This window comes from Oncorhynchus nerka, linkage group LG23, assembly GCF_034236695.1.
Source record: "Oncorhynchus nerka isolate Pitt River linkage group LG23, Oner_Uvic_2.0, whole genome shotgun sequence".
NCBI classification, from domain to species: domain Eukaryota; kingdom Metazoa; phylum Chordata; class Actinopteri; order Salmoniformes; family Salmonidae; genus Oncorhynchus; species Oncorhynchus nerka.
The window spans coordinates 17655336-17675174 of NC_088418.1; the positions used below are offsets into that span (position 1 = coordinate 17655336).

At 44.0% G+C, this 19839-nt stretch overlaps 1 protein-coding gene across 7 annotated transcripts in view; it reads right to left on the bottom strand.

The window, feature by feature from the left end:
* LOC115106375 (1-phosphatidylinositol 4,5-bisphosphate phosphodiesterase epsilon-1-like) overlaps positions 1–19839 on the bottom strand; it is a 92993-nt gene that overhangs the window by 42026 nt on the left and 31128 nt on the right. The gene's annotated exons all lie outside the window — the stretch shown is intronic.

Sequence of the window (19839 nt, forward strand, 5' to 3'; positions counted from 1 at the left end):
TTCAGAACAAATGATATCTTCTACAATAATGCCCTGGTTAACCCTGGTTATGGAGACCTGGGTTAAAGTGGAGCTCCTCTAGCTAATAATAATAATTGTGTTTGACCAGATACAACGTTATTTCACAGTAAACAAAATAAAAACTGACTGTCATCACGCTTATAGGGAAGAGCACTCAACTGCTTTTGACATTACCGATTATAGTCTGCTGCTGAAAAAACGTTTTGTGTTATAGCTTTACATCCTCTGCTATATTGTGGATTGAGAGGTACTTGTATAACAAAACACAGACGGTGTTCTTTAATGGAAGCCTCTCCAACCTAATCCAGGTAGAGTCGGGCATACCCCAGGGCAGCTGTCTAGGTCCCTGACTTTTTCTTTTCTTTTTTTACTCATGACCTGCCACTGAGTAAAGCCTGTATGACTATGTATGCTGATGAGTCCACCTCATAGACATCAGCTACCACAGCAAGTGAAATCACTGCAACGCTTAACAAAGAGATGCAGTCAGTTTAAGAAATGCAAGTAATAAGCTAGTCCTAAATATTTGTAAACTAAAAGCATTGTATTTGGGACAAAACCATTCACTAAACCTCAACTAAAGCTTCTAATAACTAAAATGTAGAAATTGAGCAAGTTGAAGAGACTAAACTGCTTGGAGTAATCCTGGATCGTAAACTGTTTTGGTAAAAAACATAGATTTTTTTTTTTTTTACCTTTATTTTACTAGGCAAGTCAGTTAAGAACAAATTCTTATTTTCAATGACGGCCTAGGAACAGTGGGTTAACTGCCTGTTCAAGGGCAGTAGCTAAGATGGGAAGAAGTCTATCGCACCTGGACTACTGGTTAAGTTCCACAAAGAGGAACATAGGTACTGTAGTTCTGTAGTGGTAGAGTAGTGGTGTAATAATGTGTTGTATGACGTACCGTTTAATGTATTTTTATGTAATACCCTTAATCTTGTTTGGACCCCATGAAGTGTAGCTGCTGCCTTGGCAGCAGCTAATGGGGATCCTTAATAAATACAAATACTACTCTATTTGAGTATAGAGGAATCCCCTTATCCCTAGGGGATTTGCATAGCATGCATGTTTTACATATGATACATAAACACAGCTGGGACCCTTTTACTATACATGTATTATTACCCCACCTCTAATTTCTTCTTCTGCAGCCTCAAAATGATGAGCAGGCTGATCAAGCTTTTGGTATGTATAAACAAGGTTTTAAAAGTTAAAATGACACACTCCAACTAACAAATGTAATCCTGGTCATCTTAAATCCACCCAGGGTTACGTAACATTTGTACAGATCAGAAGAGGTCTTCATAATGTCTTCCTTCTGATATCCAAAGAGAAGGAAAAGAGCTGAGGTAAAGGACTAAATCAACAGCTCGATCTTACTGGCCTCCGAGTGCATTTCATCTCACTTTGAAAACGTTTGTGAAACCAGCTGCCATTATTCTGCCATTACTACCAATCGGTTCCAGGAAAAACAGTTAGCTAAATCTTTGCCCTTCCTCTGAACAGAATGACCCTGCTAATTTGTCCTTGCTCTTCACTAGACCTACAGTATACACATGTACCGAGGTAGCGACTTAAGAGGTTTGAATGAATGGAGGACCTGAGCAGGAAGTCACTTTCCAGCACAATTATTCACTATTGCCAGACAGCATGATAAGGGAATAGAGCATTGTGCGCTCTCAGGTAAGCTCCCAGACTTTGAAGTCAGAGCAGTACTGATGACTGTTACTCCTTAGAGAGACAGCAAGACCTTTGCAGGTTGGGTTTGATTGTATTAAGAAACTATTCCGAATTATTCATCCAGTTATTTTTTATGGTAAATGTATGTAACATAAACCCTAAAATCATCAGCTATCTCATGTTTCAATATCATTAGTGCAATAACACCCTCCTCTTGCCTTGTTAAAGCCAGAATTAAGTAGATTATTGTCACAGCAACCAGGATAAGCAGACAGTCTATAATACTTGGCAATTCAATTAGCTGGTTCAATTTTTTTCTCCTCTATTGAAGTGCCGCAGAACATTACATAGGGTGTCTGAACTGTTCAAGAAAACAAGGGCAATTTGGATGGTCAGGGGCTACAGTAATACCAGATCATGATGTCTCTATAATGTCGTCCATTTTACATCTGAAAAGGAAATTAGCCAAGGTAAAAGGACGAACACAACAGCTTGATCTTATTGGCTTCCGAGAGCATTTCATCTCACTCTGACAACGTTTCTGTGAAAGCAGCTGCAATTATTCTACCTTTACTTGTCCTTTGTAACCAGACACATTAGCTGTGCTTGATTGAGCTTACCTGTTGCAATGAAACCAATAGAAACGTCCAAACCTGGCTCTCCAGACAAGCCAAAGCTCAGGTATTTGAAAGATTTCAAACCCAAATAGCATTTCAACCCAGGTCTGACTAACAGAAAGCCCTGATGCTGAAAGAAAAATGGCACACAAAAAAACAAACAAAAAACTCCTGTTTATGATGAAAGTAGTCCAGAAGTCATGGACCCTGCAGTCACCAGCCCAGATAAACGTTCTGCTCATGGGATGGGTTTCCTGTCTGAAAGGCCAGTTTGCTGTTGTCAGATTTGAAACTTGCCCCTCGGGGCCTGAAATCTACCAGCCTGCACGTTCTGTAAAGTCAGTCACAAAATACAATTTAGTAATTTAGCAGACTTGCTTATCCTGAGCAACTTACAGTAGTGAGTGAATACATTTTCATGCTTAATGTTCTGGTCCCCCGTGGGAATCGAACCCACATGCCTGGCGTTGCAAGTGCCATGCTCTACCAACTGAGCCACATGGGACAGCAAAGATGCAAAGCTCTTGTGCCCTTGTTGCCTGTGTTCCAGCAGCAGATATATGCAAGAGAACAAACCAAGAGCCACTGTAGGTGGTGTCCATTTGATGTTTGCCTGCCTCTCGGTGTCAAACGACTCGCTCTCTCACAGAATATGGATTCATCTTAACCAGTTAGGAAAGAGCCACGCAGGACATTCATTTCATGTATTTATTTAGCCAGAATAGTCCACTCAGTAACAATTGCCACCTTTTTCTAGGTAGTCCTGGGTTCCAGGACAGCACAAGTCCATTAACTGGCACTTATTTCTCTGAGCACAACGTCTACTCTACACACACCCAGAACATGGGCCGTTGAGAGGGATTACAACATGTCTCTCTCCAGTCTGCCTGGCAACAGCCTTAGATCGCCGTCATGCCATGCCATTCTAGATCAAAGGGATATTAGCGAAGTGCGGCCTGCATGAACTGTTGAGCTTTTTCCAAGTATTCCTCACTTGGTACAACTGGAAGATGACTACTACTCCCTCGGAGTCCCTTCATACTTCATACACTGGAATGCTGACAGACTCTGTCGAAGACCCAGTGTTGGGAATAAAAGAGAAATGGCCCAGATAGAAATTCATCACAGTTCATAAACACCTAAAGAGAGCTTCTCTGGTGTCTGTCTGTCTGTCTGGAATCCAGAGCTGGCGTGTGTGTGTCCTCCATGCCTTGAGTAATTTGATGGTGTGTGTGTGGTCCCTGGCCAGAGAATCTGAACCCTGGATGGAAACCCCAACTGCCCTGTATGTGAGACTCGCCCGGCCGTGGCTCAGCAGACGCAGAGGAGCACAGGGAATGTGCCCTGTTTGATGGACACATGGCAGCTGCCTACACTACTGAGACACGTACATCAAGTCCTTACCAGTCTGACTATTCCCCATCACACACACACACACGTATGTCAGTCAGTCACACATGGAAACAACATCCGCAATATGGCTCGAAATAGGAGAGATATTTTATTGTGTTTTTCGAAGAGGGGGAAATTCCCTCGATAGTCTCCTCGACTCTCAGGTTTCGTGGGAGAGCCACTATGTTTACACAAATTTAAAAAGTGAACAAACTGTCCCAAATAAACTTTGAATATAACCTAACAATATATATTTGCTTTGTCTCTTAACATGTAAAAATCCCTCATCCATCCGATACTATACTCAAATGGCACCAGTACAGTAAACTATAGAACACATATCAATGCATTAACCCATTATCAAGGCCCAGCAGATTTATCTGCCTGGCAACCAGCCAGTGAGCCAGCCATTCTGGGCAGTGATTAGCATGGACAGTGCACTAACAGCCTGACTCAGCTGAGCCATGCGTGGGACGTGGCCTCTATGTGACAGTAGTGACCTGTTGATCCTTTTAGAATTCTGAACCCCTCGGTCCCCTGTCATGTGACCCAAAGAGAACACAGTTGTCCCCAACATGTTACAATGCTGTGCTGCCTGATATATGAGCCCCCCATGGTGTGGAAGTGACAAGCAGGGTGGGCTAGTGTTACGGCAAGAGAGAGTGGGGTGGAGTGGAGGAGGTGGATGTATTCTGGATCAAGGCTCGGTGTATCCTCTGAGACCCGTCACATTCAGAGCTCCTCCCTAGTTTCTCAGAGCATAGGGATGCTGGCTGATATGGAATAGTACATCTCAGATTTCACCCAGATGCAATGGACGCAGGGCCGGGTCTAGCCTGTTGGGGACCCCAAGTGAGATTTGGTTGGGAGTCCCGTCCATCTCGTGACAAAATATTTTGTGGCAGTGCAGAGAAGAATGTAAGTTTTAAAGTTCATTACCTGGAATTGTACCCATTTTGCCATTGGGTGGAGAGACATTTTTGCATATTTAAGCAAATTTCCTGCAATTCTACACATTTTGTATTAACTTATGCCATGTTAATATGATATCTGAGTGAGAATGACAAACAAAATTAATGTGTGCCTACTGGAGTCCCGGCATTTGTACACGTGCCCTGTGAGGCCAGGTTGGTATTAAGCAATGATTACTATAAGTTTAGATAGCTGGCTAGACTAACTACCAAAATAAAAAATTGTTAGCTGACATGGCTAATTGAGTGACTGTAGTAGGTTACTGACACAAGAGAAAAACTGATGAACAACCTCATTTCTAGATTGCACCTAGTATAGTCTAGTATTCTTAAACGTACTCTCACTGTCAACTGTGTTTATTTTCAGCAAACTTAACATGTGTAAATATTTGTATGACCATAACAAGATTCAACAACAGACAAACTGAACAAGTTCCACAGACCCTGGGCATCTTTCTTTTGGTGTTTTTCAGAGTAAGTAGAAAGGCCTCTTAGTGTCCTAAGTTTTCATAACTGTGTCTTTAATTGCCTACCGTCTGTAAGCTGTTAGTGTCTTAACGACCGTTCCACAGGTGCATGTTCATTCATTGTTTATGGTTCATTGAACACGCATGGGAAACAGTGTTTAAACCCTTTACAATGAAGATCTGAAGTTATTTGGATTTTTACGAATTATCTTTGAAAGACAGGGTCCTGAAAAAGGACAGCTATACACTAGAGGTCGACCGATTAATCGGAATGGACGATTAATTAGGGCCGATTTCAAGTTTTCATAACAATCGGAAATCTGTAATTTTGGGCGCCGATTTGCCAATTTTTTCATGTTTTTTTTTTTGTATGTTTATTTAACTAGGCAAGTCAGTTAAGAACACATTCTTATTTTCAATGACGGCCTAGGAACGGTGGGTTAACTGCCTCGTTCAGGGGCAGAACGACAGATTTTCACCATGTCAGCTCGGGGGATCCAATCTTGCAACCTTACAGTTAACTAGTCCAACGCAATAATGACCTGCCTCTCTCTCGTTGCAATCCACAAGGAGACTGCCTGTTACGCGAATGCAGTAAGCCAAGGTAAGTTGCTAGCTAGCATTAAACTTATCTTATAAAAAACAATCAATCATAATCACTAGTTAACTACACATGGTTGATGATATTACTAGATATTATCTAGAGTGTCCTGCGTTGCATATAATCCAACTGAGCATACAAGCGTGGAAGTATCTGACTGAGCGGTGGTAGACAGAAGCAGGCGCGTAAACATTCATTCAAACGAACACTTTCGTGCGTTTTGCCAGCAGCTCTTCATTGTGTCAAGTATTGCGCTGTTTATGACTTCAAGCCTATCAACTCCCGAGATGAGGCTGGTGTAACCGAAGTGAAATGGCTAGCTAGTTAGCGCGCGCTAATAGCGTTTCAAACGCCACTCACTCTGAGCCTTCAAGTAGTTGTTCCCCTTGCTCTGCATGGGTAATGCTGCTTCGATGGTGGCTGTTGTCGTTGTGTTGCTGGTTCTAGCCCAGGGAGGAACGAGGAGAGGGACGGAAGCTATACTGTTACACTGGCAATACTAAAGTGCCTATAAGAACATCCAATAGTCAAAGGTTAATGAAATAGAGAGAAAAAGTCCTATAATTCCTATAATAACTACAACCTAAAACTTCTTACCTGGGAATATTGAAGACTCATGTTAAAAGGAACCACCAGCTTTCATATGTTCTCATGTTCTGAGCAAGGAACTGAAACGTTAGCTTTCTTAGATAGCACATATTGCACTTTTACTTTCTTCTCCAACACTTTGTTTTTGCATTATTTAAACCAAATTGAACATGTTTCATTATTTATTTGAGGCTAAATAGATTTTATTGATGTATTATATTAAGTTAAAATAAGGGTTCATCAGTATTGTTGTAATTGTCATTATTACAAATAAATAAATACAAATCGTCCGATTAAATCGGTATCGGCTTTTATGGTCCTCCAATAATCGGCATCGGTATTGAAAAATCATAAATCGGTCGACCTCTAACTAACTCACACACACACACACACACACACACACACACACACACACACACAGTGTCTTCGGAAAGTATTCAGACCCGTTGACTTTGTCCACATTTTGTTATGTGACAGCCTTATTCTAAAAATGATTAAAACATTTTCCTCAGCCATCTAGACACAATACCCCATAATGACAAAGCGAAAACAGTTCATTTTTATTTTGGCAAATGTATAGAAAATATTAATAAATAATTCAGACCCTTTGCTATGAGACTCAACATTGAGTACAGGTGCATCCTGTTTCCATTGATCATCCTTCTGATGTTTCTACAACTTGATTGGAGTCCACCTGTGGTAAATTCTATTGATTGGACATCATTTGGAAAGGCACACACCTGTCCCACAGTTGACAACGCATGTCAGAGCAAAAACTAAGCCACGTGGTCAAAGGAATTGTCTGTAGAACAGACAGGACTGTGTCGAGGCACAGATCTGGGGAAGGGTACCAAAACATTTCTGCAGCATTGAAGGTCCCCAAGAACACAGTGGCCGCCATCATTCTTAAATGGAAGAAGTTTGGAACCACCAAGACACTTCATAAAGCTGGCCACCCAGCCAAACTGAGCAATCAGGGGAGAAGGGCCTTGGTCAGGGAGGTTACCAAGAACTCCATGGTCACTCTGACAGAATTCCAGAGTTCCTCTGTGGAGATTGAAGAACCTTCCAGAAGGACAACCATTTCTGCAGCACTCCACCAATCAGGACTTTATGGTAGACAGGCCAAACGGAAGTCACTCCTCAGGAAAAGGCACATGACAGCCCGCTTAGAGTTTGCCAAAAGGCACCTAAAGACTCTGACCATGAGAAACAAGATTATCTGGCCTGATGACACCAAGATTGAACTCTTTGGCCTGAACGCCAAGCGTCACATCTGGAGGAAACCTGGCACCATCCCCAGGGACTGGAAGACTAGTCAGGATCAAGGGTAAGATGAACGGAGCAAAGTACAGAGAGATTCTTGATGAAAACCTGCTCCAGAGCGCTCAGGACCTCAGACTGGGGCGAAGGTTCACCTTCCAACAGGACAACGACCCTAAGCACACAGCCAAGACAACACAGGAGTGGCTTCGGGACAAATCTCAAATTTGGACTCACGAGACCAAAGGACAGATTTTCACCGGCCTAACGTCCATTGCTCGTTTTTCTTGGCCCAAGCAAATTTCTTCTTATTATTGGTATCCTTTTACTAGTTGTTTCTTTGCAGCAATTCAACCATGAAGACCTGATTCACGCAGTCTCCTCTGAACAGTTGATGTTGAGATGTGTCTGTCTTTGAACCCTGAAGCATTTCTTTGGGCTGGTAACTCTAATGAACTTATCCTCTTCAGCAGAGGTAACTCTGGCTCTTCCTTTCCTGTGGCCGTCCTGCTGAGAGCCAGCTTCATCATAGCGCTTGGTGGTTTTTGCGACTGCACTTGAAGACCCTTTCAAAGTTCTTGAAATTTTCCGAATGGACTGGCCTTCATGTCAAAGTAATGATGGACTATCATTTCTCTTTGCTTATTTGAGTGGTTCTTGTCATAATATGGACTTGGTCTTCTACCAAAATATGGCTATCTTCTGTATACCACCCCTACCTTGTCACCACACAACTGATTGTCTCAAACGCATTAAGAAGAAAATACATTCCAAACTTTTGACTGGTACTGTATATTTATTACGTTTGTTGGGTCGGGGACCATTGGCTTTTATACTTCAAATCCTCAGCGCAGCTCAAGCAATTCCTCCAACTGCGTATCAAGGAACCCACCAGGTACAACCCTAACTCTGTAAACAAGGGCACCCTCATAGACGTCATCCTGACCAACTGGCCCTCCAAATACACCTCCGCTGTCTTCAACCAGGATCTCAGCGCTCACTGCCTCATTGCTTGTATCCGCTACGGAGCCGCAGTCAAACGACCACCCCTCATCACTGTCAAACGCTCCCTAAAACACTTCTGTGAGCAGGCCTTTCTAATCGACCTGGCCCGGGTATCCTGGAAGGACATTGACCTCATCCCGTCAGTTGAGGATGCCTGGTCATTCTTTAAATGTAACTTCCTCACCATTTTAGATAAGCATGCTCCGTTCAAAAAATGCAGAACTAAGAACAGATACAGCCCTTGGTTCACTCCAGACCTGACTGCCCTCGACCAGCACAAAAACATCCTGTGGCGGACTGCAATAGCATTGAATAGTCCCCGCGATATGCAACTGTTCAGGGAAGTCAGGAACCAATACATGCAGTCAGTCAGGAAAGCTAAGGCCAGCTTCTTCAGGCAGAAGTTTGCATCCTGTAGCTCCAACTCCAAAAATTTCTGGGACACTGTGAAGTCCATGGAGAACAAGAGCACCTCCTCCCAGCTGCCCACTGCACTGAGGCTAGGTAACACGGTCACCACCGATAAATCCATGATTATCGAAAACTTCAACAAGCATTTCTCAACGGCTGGCCATGCCTTCCGCCTGGCTACTCCAACCTCGGCCAACAGCTCCGCCCCCCCCCGCAGCTACTCGCCCAAGCCTCTCCAGGTTCTCCTTTACCCAAATCCAGATAGCAGATGTTCTGAAAGAGCTGCAAAACCTGGACTCATACAAATCAGCTGGGCTTGACAATCTGGACCCTCTATTTCTGAAACTATCCGCCGCCATTGTCGCAACCCCTATTACCAGCCTGTTCAACCTCTCTTTCATATCGTCTGAGATCCCCAAGGATTGGAAAGCTGCCGCAGTCATCCCCCTCTTCAAAGGGGGAGACACCCTGGACCCAAACTGTTACAGACCTATATCCATCCTGCCCTGCCTATCTAAGGTCTTCGAAAGCCAAGTCAACAAACAGGTCACTGACCATCTCGAATCCCACCGTACCTTCTCCGCTGTGCAATCTGGTTTCCCGAGCCGGTCACGGGTGCACCTCTGCCACGCTCAAGGTACTAAACGATATCATAACCGCCATCGAAAAAAGACAGTACTGTGCAGCCGTCTTCATCGACCTTGCCAAGGCTTTCGACTCTGTCAATCACCATATTCTTATCGGCAGACTCAGTAGCCTCGGTTTTTCGGATGACTGCCTTGCCTGGTTCACCAATTACTTTGCAGACAGAGTTCAGTGTGTCAAATCGGAGGGCATGCTGTCCGGTCCTCTGGCAGTCTCTATGGGGGTGCCACAGGGTTCAATTCTCGGGCCGACTCTTTTCTCTGTATATATCAATGATGTTGCTCTTGCTGCGGGCGATTCCCTGATCCACCTCTACGCAGACGACACCATTCTATATACTTCCGGCCCGTCCTTGGACACTGTGCTATCTAACCTCCAAACGAGCTTCAATGCCATACAACACTCCTTCCGTGGCCTCCAACTGCTCTTAAACGCTAGTAAAACCAAATGCATGCTTTTCAACCGTTCGCTGCCTGCACCCGCACGCCTGACCAGCATCACCACCCTGGATGGTCCCGACCTTGAATATGTGGACATCTATAAGTACCTAGGTGTCTGGCTAGACTGTAAACTCTCCTTCCAGACTCATATCAAACATCTCCAATTGAAAATCAAATCAAGAGTCGGCTTTCTATTCCGTAACAAAGCCTCCTTCACTCACGCCGCCAAACTTACCCTAGTAAAACTGACTATCCTACCGATCCTCGACTTTGGCGATGTCATCTACAAAATTGCTTCCAACACTCTACTCAGCAAACTGGATGCAGTTTATCACAGTGCCATCCGTTTTGTCACTAAAGCACCTTATACCACCCACCACTGCGACTTGTATGCTCTAGTCGGCTGGCCCTCGCTACATATTCGTCGCCAGACCCACTGGCTCCAGGTCATCTACAAGTCCATGCTAGGTAAAGCTCCGCCTTATCTCAGTTCACTGGTCACGATGGCAACACCCATCCGTAGCACGCGCTCCAGCAGGTGTATCTCACTGATCATCCCTAAAGACAACACCTCATTTGGCCGCCTTTTGTTCCAGTACTCTGCTGCCTGTGACTGGAACGAAAAAAAAATCGCTTAAGTTGGAGACTTTTATCTCCCTCACCAACTTCAAACATCTGCTATCTGAGCAGCTAACCGATCGCTGCAGCTGTACATAGTCTATTGGTAAATAGCCCACCCATTTTCACCTACCTCATCCCCATACTGTTTTTATACTGTTTTTATTTATTTACTTTTCTGCTCTTTTGCACACCAATATCTCTACCTGTACATGTCCATCTGATCATTTATCACTCCAGTGTTAATCTGCAAAATTTTAATTATTCGCCTACCTCCTCATGCCTTTTGCACACAATGTATATAGACTCCCCTTTTTTTTCTCTACTGTGTTATTGACTTGTTAATTGTTTACTCCATGTGTAACTCTGTGTTGTCTGTTCACACTGCTATGCTTTATCTTGGCCAGGTCGCAGTTGCAAATGAGAACTTGTTCTCAACTAGCCTACCTGGTTAAATAAAGGTGAAATAAAAAATTAAAAAATCAATTAGGAGCCACGCTGGTTAGGAATTTTGGGGAGGTGCGTGTTCGAGCTGTGCGTCCCCCGCGGACGAGTGTCTCAGAGTCTAGCTACGTCACTATGGGATGCCGGACTACCACATCTCAGCGACTGTGGACTATGATTTACGCTTAAGGTCTACTTTTTCCCGGTTTAAGAAAGCGAAACATTGTGGAGGAGGGATAGGGTGAGACGGTTAATGTGCTGTGCCTGTTACTCTGGTGAGGTCGCTGGGAGAGAGGTCATACATACTTAAAGCTGTAAGAATGTCACAGGTCTCGTAAAAAACACAGATTTCTGATATGTAAAACAGTTGAAACAGTTGATAGCTGCCAAAACAGCTATAACAGAGGCAATAAAACCCTTTGAGAAAATGTTTTTAATATCATAAAATAGCCCGTCAGGATCCAGTCAGGCAGATGCGTCCCAGCTAACTCTTAAAATTAGAGTTGAGACAGCGCCTCGCGTATACACTCCAGTATCAGCTGACAGGGTATTCATGACATACCTTGCAGACCAGACCACCCTCAGAAATGAGCCTGCTCTGTACTACAGCTAGTCAGCTACAGTATCTCAGCATGAAGACAGTCGACCAAGCCGTCCATCCAGTGTAAACCAGACGATCCTGAGACGTAAACACAGACAATCATTCTCCTACTATAGCTGTAAGAACATGAGGACAATCGGAGAGAACACTGTACACTCCTCCACTCTATTCAAAGTCAATAACTGACAAGCCTATTTTGTAATGTCTTTCAAGCAGCAGAGAGACTCTCCCAAACGCCTGTCCTCCACGCTTCCTGTGTCTTCACAAGGTAATGTTTGTCTTTCCATAACTGGATGTCTGGACTTTTTCAGCGTTGCCTAAATATTTTGTGTCCAGGCCAGGCCTTGTCCTCTTACCTAGGATAGGAGAACTGGCTTGGGCCTATCAAAAGCATCAATTGATGCTGTTTAGAGAGGCTGATATCGGAATACCTTTCCTGATAAAGGAATGATGTTCTTATCAAAACAGAACTAGGTTATGTAAAAGGCTCAGGGAAATATCCAGGATAATGTTCTGCATTAGCTCCTGGAAACCAAAAGGAAACTATGAGAATGAAAAACATGCACTGCTCTTATCCTCTGGGCCGAAATAATACTGCTCAGTTCTGCAATCTAGTGGCAGTTTTCCAATCCTAGTTGGATTGGAAAACCAATCCGCCTGTGTGGATTTCTGACTTTCCATGGAATGTTCTAGGTCCAGCCAGGTTAATGTCATGGAACGACATGTATACAGTAACTATAGGGGGAGATGTAGCTTCAGCATCTTTGTCACGGCTGTAGGCTACTCACTGCACTGTGAGTCTAGCGGTTCTGGAATATTCTGTACAGTTTGCTTTAGTCAAACACAGGAAGAGCTAGTCAGCGACTGCAGTTAGCACCCAATCTACACATCTCATTCTGCAGCTCTGACAATACTGGAAATCGTTCCCACAATTCAAGAGGTCCTCTGAGGGACTGTAAATCTGTTCGATGAACACTAACAACAATTGCTGATAGTCTGACCTAGCAACTCCCTTACCCTTCAGAAAGTTCAACACCAACTACGGCAAAGTACTTCTTAGAACTTATTTTCTTGCATTCTCTTTTTTCTTGAACTCAGAAGGCACGCAAAAACACTAAGGCAGAAGGCATAAAGAAACCCCCAACAGACTGTAGAATGTATAAGAGGCCTACTTACATACAATCAGCCCCCCACTTGTGTGAAACAAGAGATCCAGATTTTCCAGTGGCAACAAAATTAATATGAAAAAGCTAATACTATCCAGGCTAGGCACAGGCCTCAGAATATGACCGATCTAAAATGTTTGCCAGGCCAGTACTGATGGACCTGGAGCTTTTTTAATCTAGGCCAAGGAGAAGCTCAATGGCAGAGATGCCATCTGTGGGATCTGAGACTGGCCTGTTGTGGGGAGGAGAGAAGGGGAAGGCTTCATAGTGCCCCATTGAATTTCACAAGGAGCTGCTTTTAACCAATGCGGGGGCAGACCCTCCCCTCCGAACACCACTGTACACGTTTTAACAAGCTTCGGCTTAATTGAGGTGTGCATGTTGAGAGAAGGGGGGGGGGGGGTAGAGAGAGAAGCTACGGTTCAAAACCCCAAATGAAGCCCATGAGAATCCTTAACCATGTTCAGGTGTAGCGTAACATTGACCTACAGAGTGTTGAATCTCACGGCCTTGAGAGAACTGTAGGAGCGCACGAGCGAGAGAGAGAGGGGGAGGCCAGTTCCCTGTAGAGTGCAGAGCCAACCTGAAACCCATTACCAGGCAGAAAGAGAGGGACTCTCACTGCAGCTCCCAGCATTACGCGACCTCATCAACCCGTTCTCATGTCATACATCCAGCTGTTACATTTTGCATACTTACCGTATTCCAGGTATACATTAGGTACTTGTGATTTCTTAAAAGTCCACAGTGTACAATAGAAAGTCAACTTTCAATACAGTAAGGTTTAGTACTTTGAAGGTGCTCGTCTGATATCTTCTAATGAGCAGTGTACATGCCATCTTGCCCTTTTAAATACCACACACGTTCTGCCACATTACACCCTACGCCAGATTGAATACCTCAAAAAGTCTGTTTGGAAAGAAAAGCGGTTTTCAAATCCCCCCTCAAAACTCACACTAGAGGTGTGAATGAACTCACAAGGCATCTGAAAAGACCTAACAGATTACAGTTCAAGTTATAACATCAGTAAATGTGTCTACTTACTTACTTACTGTGACTCAGGCAGTCAATGAAGAGGGTAGAGGAGAAAACCAGACCATGACGGATGTAAAATCCTTTCTAGTCAGTGAGGAGACTCCAGATTGAAAGAGGGAGAAAGAGAGATCTACACCAGAGAAGGAAGGAGTAACCGCTCACAGAGCTTTGCCTTTGGGAGGGATGAGGGCACCCCTTATTTGGCTATGACTAGCCGGTTGAAAATGAGAGGCAATGAGAGAGATCTTATCAGAAACTGAAGAGTTGATTTTAAAACAGACTGTGACAGAGGGGTGGGAATTACATGAGCGTCCCATTAAAAAAATCGATTGTACGATAATAGTCTGATTAATGTAGGAACGTGATTTCAGAGGTCTCCATGTAATAAGGTCTCTGTTTTTCTGTGAGGAGAAATGATGTACGAGTCACGTCGACTGTGGTGCCTTGCTTCATGCAGGTACACAATTCATAAAGGCCTAATTGTAAAAGTAATCCGAATTTCCACGAGGAGATCAATTCTAAAATGTTTTAGGTGATCAAGATTTTTTCTTTTTAAATGTAAAAAGCTTTTGACGAACGCCAAGAGGCCGATAAATTAAGCTTCAATAAACAAGTGATACTAGCAAGAGCAGTGTGATCAATTCTTCTAAGTTATCTCTGTTGCCATGCACCTGCAGCAAGATACACTACATTACCAAAAGATATGTGGACACCTGCTCTTCGAACATCTCATTACAAAATCTTACAAAATCATATTAATGCCCCCCTATGCTGCTATAACAGCCTCCAGTCGTCTGGGAAGACTTGCCTCCATTCAGCCACAAGAGCATTACTGAGGTTGGGCAATGATGTTGGCCAATTAGACCTGGCTCATATTTGGTGTTCCAATTCATCCCAAAGGTGTTCGATGGGGTTGGGGTCAGGGCTCTGTGCAGGTTCTTCCACACGGATCGCGACAAACCATTTCTGTATGGACCTTGCTTTGTGCACTGGAGCATTGTCATTCTTAAACAGGAAAGGGCCTGTTGGCACAAAGTTGGAAGCACAGAATCGTCTAGAATGCTGTAGCGTTAAGATTTCCCTTCACTGGCATTAAGGGCCCTAGCCCTTAGTTTTTTCGAACACGAAAAACAGCCCCCGACCATTATTCCTCCTCCACCAAACTTTACAGTTGGCACTACGCATTGGGGCAGGTAGCGTTCTCCTGCCATTCGCCAAACCCAGATTCACCTGTCGAACTGCCAGATAGTGAAGCGTGATTTACAACTCCAGAGAATGTGTTTCCACTGCTCCAGAGTCCAATGGTGGCGAGATTTACAGCACTCCAGCCAACACTTGGCATTGAGCATGGTGATCTTAGGCTTGTGTGCAGCTGCTCGGCCATGGAAACCCATTTCATGAAGCTCCCGACTAACAGCTCTTCTACTGACATTGCTTCCAGAGGCAGTTTGGAACTCGTAGTGAGTGTTGCAACCTAGGACAGACGATTTTTATGCGCTACGCGGTCCCGTTCTGTGAGCTTGTGTGGCCCCCCACTTCGCGGCTGAGCCATTGTTGCACGTAGATGTTTCCACTTCACAATAACAGCTCCTGCAGTTGACCGGGGTAGCTCTAGTAAGGCAGAAATTTAAACTGACTTGTTGGGAAGGTGGTATCCTATGACGGTCCCACGTTGAGAGTCACGGAGCTCTTCAGTAATGCCAATGTTTGTCTATGGAGATTGCGTGGTTGTGTGCTCGATTTTATACATCCGTCAGCAACAGGTGTGGCTGAAATAGCCGAAGGTGTGTCCACATACTTTTGTATATATTGTGTAGCTCAAAAAATGTTAAACAAAAACAAATACAATAGTTCTCTATCAAAACAGATTCTACCAGTTTGATAACAACCTTCTGAAACTTGCAAAGCTGAATGCTAATTATGTATTTTACTTACAAAACACAGATGTGGGTAATATTTATTTTTCTAGTTGGCCTCTTGGGGTATACATAACTATTCCCCAGGCTATGACAAAAAAACCTGCTCCATTTCACCTTCATGTTAACAAATGAGCTGTTAGATAACCCTGACGTTAGAGATACACCTTCATGAAAATCACAAGGATAAGCATTTGGCAAAAAAAAAATTACAGATTGAAAAGATAAACACTACTGTGAACAATGTTTATTTAGTAACCTAATTGCTATGTCTAATTAGTCTGTGATGAAATCAGGTCTCAGGTCTCTGATCATTAGTGTGTGGGCCAATCATCCCTCCACGCCTGCAATGGCTGCCCACTCATGTCCCCTGAGACTGTGGAGAGCTGATGAGCATGTCACCCTGGGATGTCAGGCCACTTGATCCTGCTCATTAGCGGGCTCTGCCCTCCGTTGCCATGAGAACCTCTTAGAAAAGACACTTATGTATTTCAGCTTTCTGCCACCTCGTGCACACAAACACAGAATGTCACAATGTCCACCATAATCCCTTACATTTCAGCTTTCCTGTTAAAATTATATATTTAGAATTTAAAAAGCCCATACTAACCCCGATCCCAAATGAACATATTGTCATGTTCTTCCCTTGTGTTTTTGTCCTGCAACCTCTTTATCATCAGTACCTGTGTAGCAGGAGCTGAAGACAGACTTACCACGGACCCTTATTCAATCCATTTAATTCAAGTGGGAGAATTAATCCACTACATGCCTTGTGAGCATCAAAGTGAACCCACGAACAAAGGACTCAGACGCTTGCTTACACATTGAGGCCTTTGATCAATACTTTGTCAAATTAAATGCACTGCACTACAGTAATTAAATTAGGTACAACACGATGAACACTGTTCCCTTGATATGGTGACGATAGATGCTATTCATGTTATCGTTTTAAGGGGGGGTGTTCCTTTAGCTTTCATGGACCGCGTGAGACTGAGGTTCTGGTTCAGATGATAAGTACTGCCACCATGTGGTGAGTCATGGAAGTACAGCAACAGACGATATCACAATGAATGCGTATACACAGGCAACATCTTTTTTAAGTATTGGACTGCCTGCCTAAACAACGTTTAGAATGAAGGAGCCTAAAATCTGCAGATAAAATGAACTGATAAAGTCAGAGGGAAAAGGTATCAGGGTGAGGCCATATTTATCCAGTATACAGCCTCACCCTGACTGTGTTCACTGTTCACAGCCAGGGACACATACCACTTTGATCCAGGTGAAGGAATGACAGGAAATAGCTGAGAGAGATATCTGGTTCGGTATCATCTATTGCATAAAGACCAAGAAATGTGGCTTGGGACCAGTTCATTAGCAATCAAATACCAGCAACACTTCAGAAGTCCTCCAAAAATACTGCCTGTGGTCACTAGATGGCACCCAAATAGCAGCCATGCTGCTGGCCTACCGGGATATGAGAACGCACTTTCCACAGCCTGTGCTCATGTAAACAATCAACCAGTACAGATGATAACCAAATAACCTGTAGAACTGCACCATCTCTGTAGTAAAAACATCTTGTACTGGTGGGAGTTTGTTATCTTGCCTACCGAACGTCACATGAGTGAGTGATGAACAATAGCAAGACTCCACTCTAGGGAGGCCACAGTTCATGAGGTGTATCATGACTAAATCAGAGACACCAAGGCGAAGCAAACGTCTGTGCTCGCATACACCCTTCTGAAGGTCTTCGCTTGAAAAACAAGAGAAAAAAAGCTGTGTTAGTCCCTCAAGGCACAGTAGCCATGAATTAAGAAATATCAAATGTAATGAATTTTTTTTTTTTTTTTTTTTTTGCAGAGGGTCTGTTGCGCAATTTTACATTAGCCTAGATGTTTGGTGCAGTACATCTCAAGTGAAAACATTGGCATGAAAACTAGCAGTACACTGCAGACAGTAAGGCCTAGCTGCTGCTGTCCTCTCTCGTCTTGCTCGTTGAGCCCAATGACAGCAAACACTTAATTGAAGAACCCTGTCCATAGGTCCCACCCCTACTGTTGACCAATCACCAACTTTGACTTGCCTTAAGAAAAATGTGTGAGTACAGCCCCACAAAAATACAGAAATCATCAGCTAGCCACAGTCTCTGGGGACCTGAGTGGGCAGCCATTGCAGGGATGGAGAGATGATTGTCCAACGCACTAATTAGCAGAGACCTAATTTGCTATCAGACTAAATAGACATACCATGTATGTTACAACATAAACATAGTTTCCATTTTGATCTATTCTATCTGTTAACTTTGTGCTTATCCATGTGATTTTCAGGAAGGTGCATCTCCAACGTCAGTGTTTTTCTAACAGCTAAAAACAGCATCATTATATGCTGTATATCAAACCGTTTCCACTGGGAAGCATGGGACAGGCTTTAGTCAGTAGCATAAAAAACAATATGTCTCCAGCCTAGAAGAAGATTGTGTGCTTCACAGTGAGGGTAAACAACCAGACAGAAAAACACACACACAAAAGTCTCCTCAGGGGGCCAAAACTCTCCATAGGACAGGACAAGAGGGATGTTCTCTCTGGACCTCTGCCATTTTCCCACGGTAGACGAGGTGATGGCGGGTCCCCACATCTGTACTGTAGTCACATATTATGGCAGACTAAAGAGGATGTCATGATCACAGTTCAATCAATATAATGTTAACCAGTCGATCAGGACATCAATGACTAGCTCAATCCCTAGATAAGGTCACTCGGCTAGCCTAACACAAAGTCTCTAGACATGCCAGAGAAACAGAAGATTCCTCACAGTGATTGTGTGTTTACTCCTCAGCCGGTTCTGTGTAGGAGAGCATCTGGGCAAACAGAACAGTGTAACACTCCCCTAATCTCTGCTTAAGCTACATCACCCAACTGGGACAAAAACACGCCGTCTCGGCACATTCCACTGGAATGGCCCAACACTCCTATGGAGCAGGGAGAGAATGGAGAAAAAAGGGGATGCCTAGTCAGTTGTACAACAACTTCAAAGGTGAAGCAGATGCTAAACTACAGGACTGTTTTGCTATCACAGACTGGAAAATGTTCCAGGATTCTTCCGATGGCATTGATGAGTATACCAGATCAGTAAAGGGCTTCATCAATAAGTGCATCGATGCCGTCGTCACAACAGTGACTGTACGTACATACCCCAACCAGAAGCCATGGATTACAGGCAACATTCGCACTGAGCTAAAGGGTAGAGCTGCCGCTTTCAAGATGTGGGACTCTAACCTGGAAGCTTAGGCACAGCGTTAATACAGGGCTAAGATTGAATCATGCTACACCGGCTCTGAGGCTTGTCTTGTGTGGCAGGGCTTGCAGACCATTAGACTACAAAGGGACGCCCAGCCGCGAGCTGCCCAGTGATACGAGCCTACCAGACGAGCTAAATCAATTCTATGCTTGCTTTGAGGCAAGCAACACTGAGGCATGCATGAGAGCATCAGCTGTTCCGGACGACTGTGTGATCACGCTCTCCGTTGCCGACGTGAGTAAGACCTTTAAACAGGTCAACATTCACAAGGCTGCGGGGCCAGACAGATTACCAGGACCAACTGGCAGGTGTCTTGACTGACATTTTTAACATGTCCCTGATTGAGTCTGTATTACCAACATGTTTCAAGCAGACCACCATAGTTCCTGTTCCCAAGAACACAAAGGCAACCTGCCTAAACGACTACAGACCCGTAGCACTCACATCTGTAGCCATGAAGTGTTTGAAAGGCTGGTCATGGCTCACAACACCATTATCCCAGAAACCCTATGCCCACTCCAATTTGCAGACCGCCCAAACAGATCCACAGATGATGCAAACTCTATTGCACTCCACACTGCCCATTCCCACCTGGACAAAAGGAATACTTACGTGAGAATGCTATTCATTGGCTACAGCTCGGCATTCAACACCATAG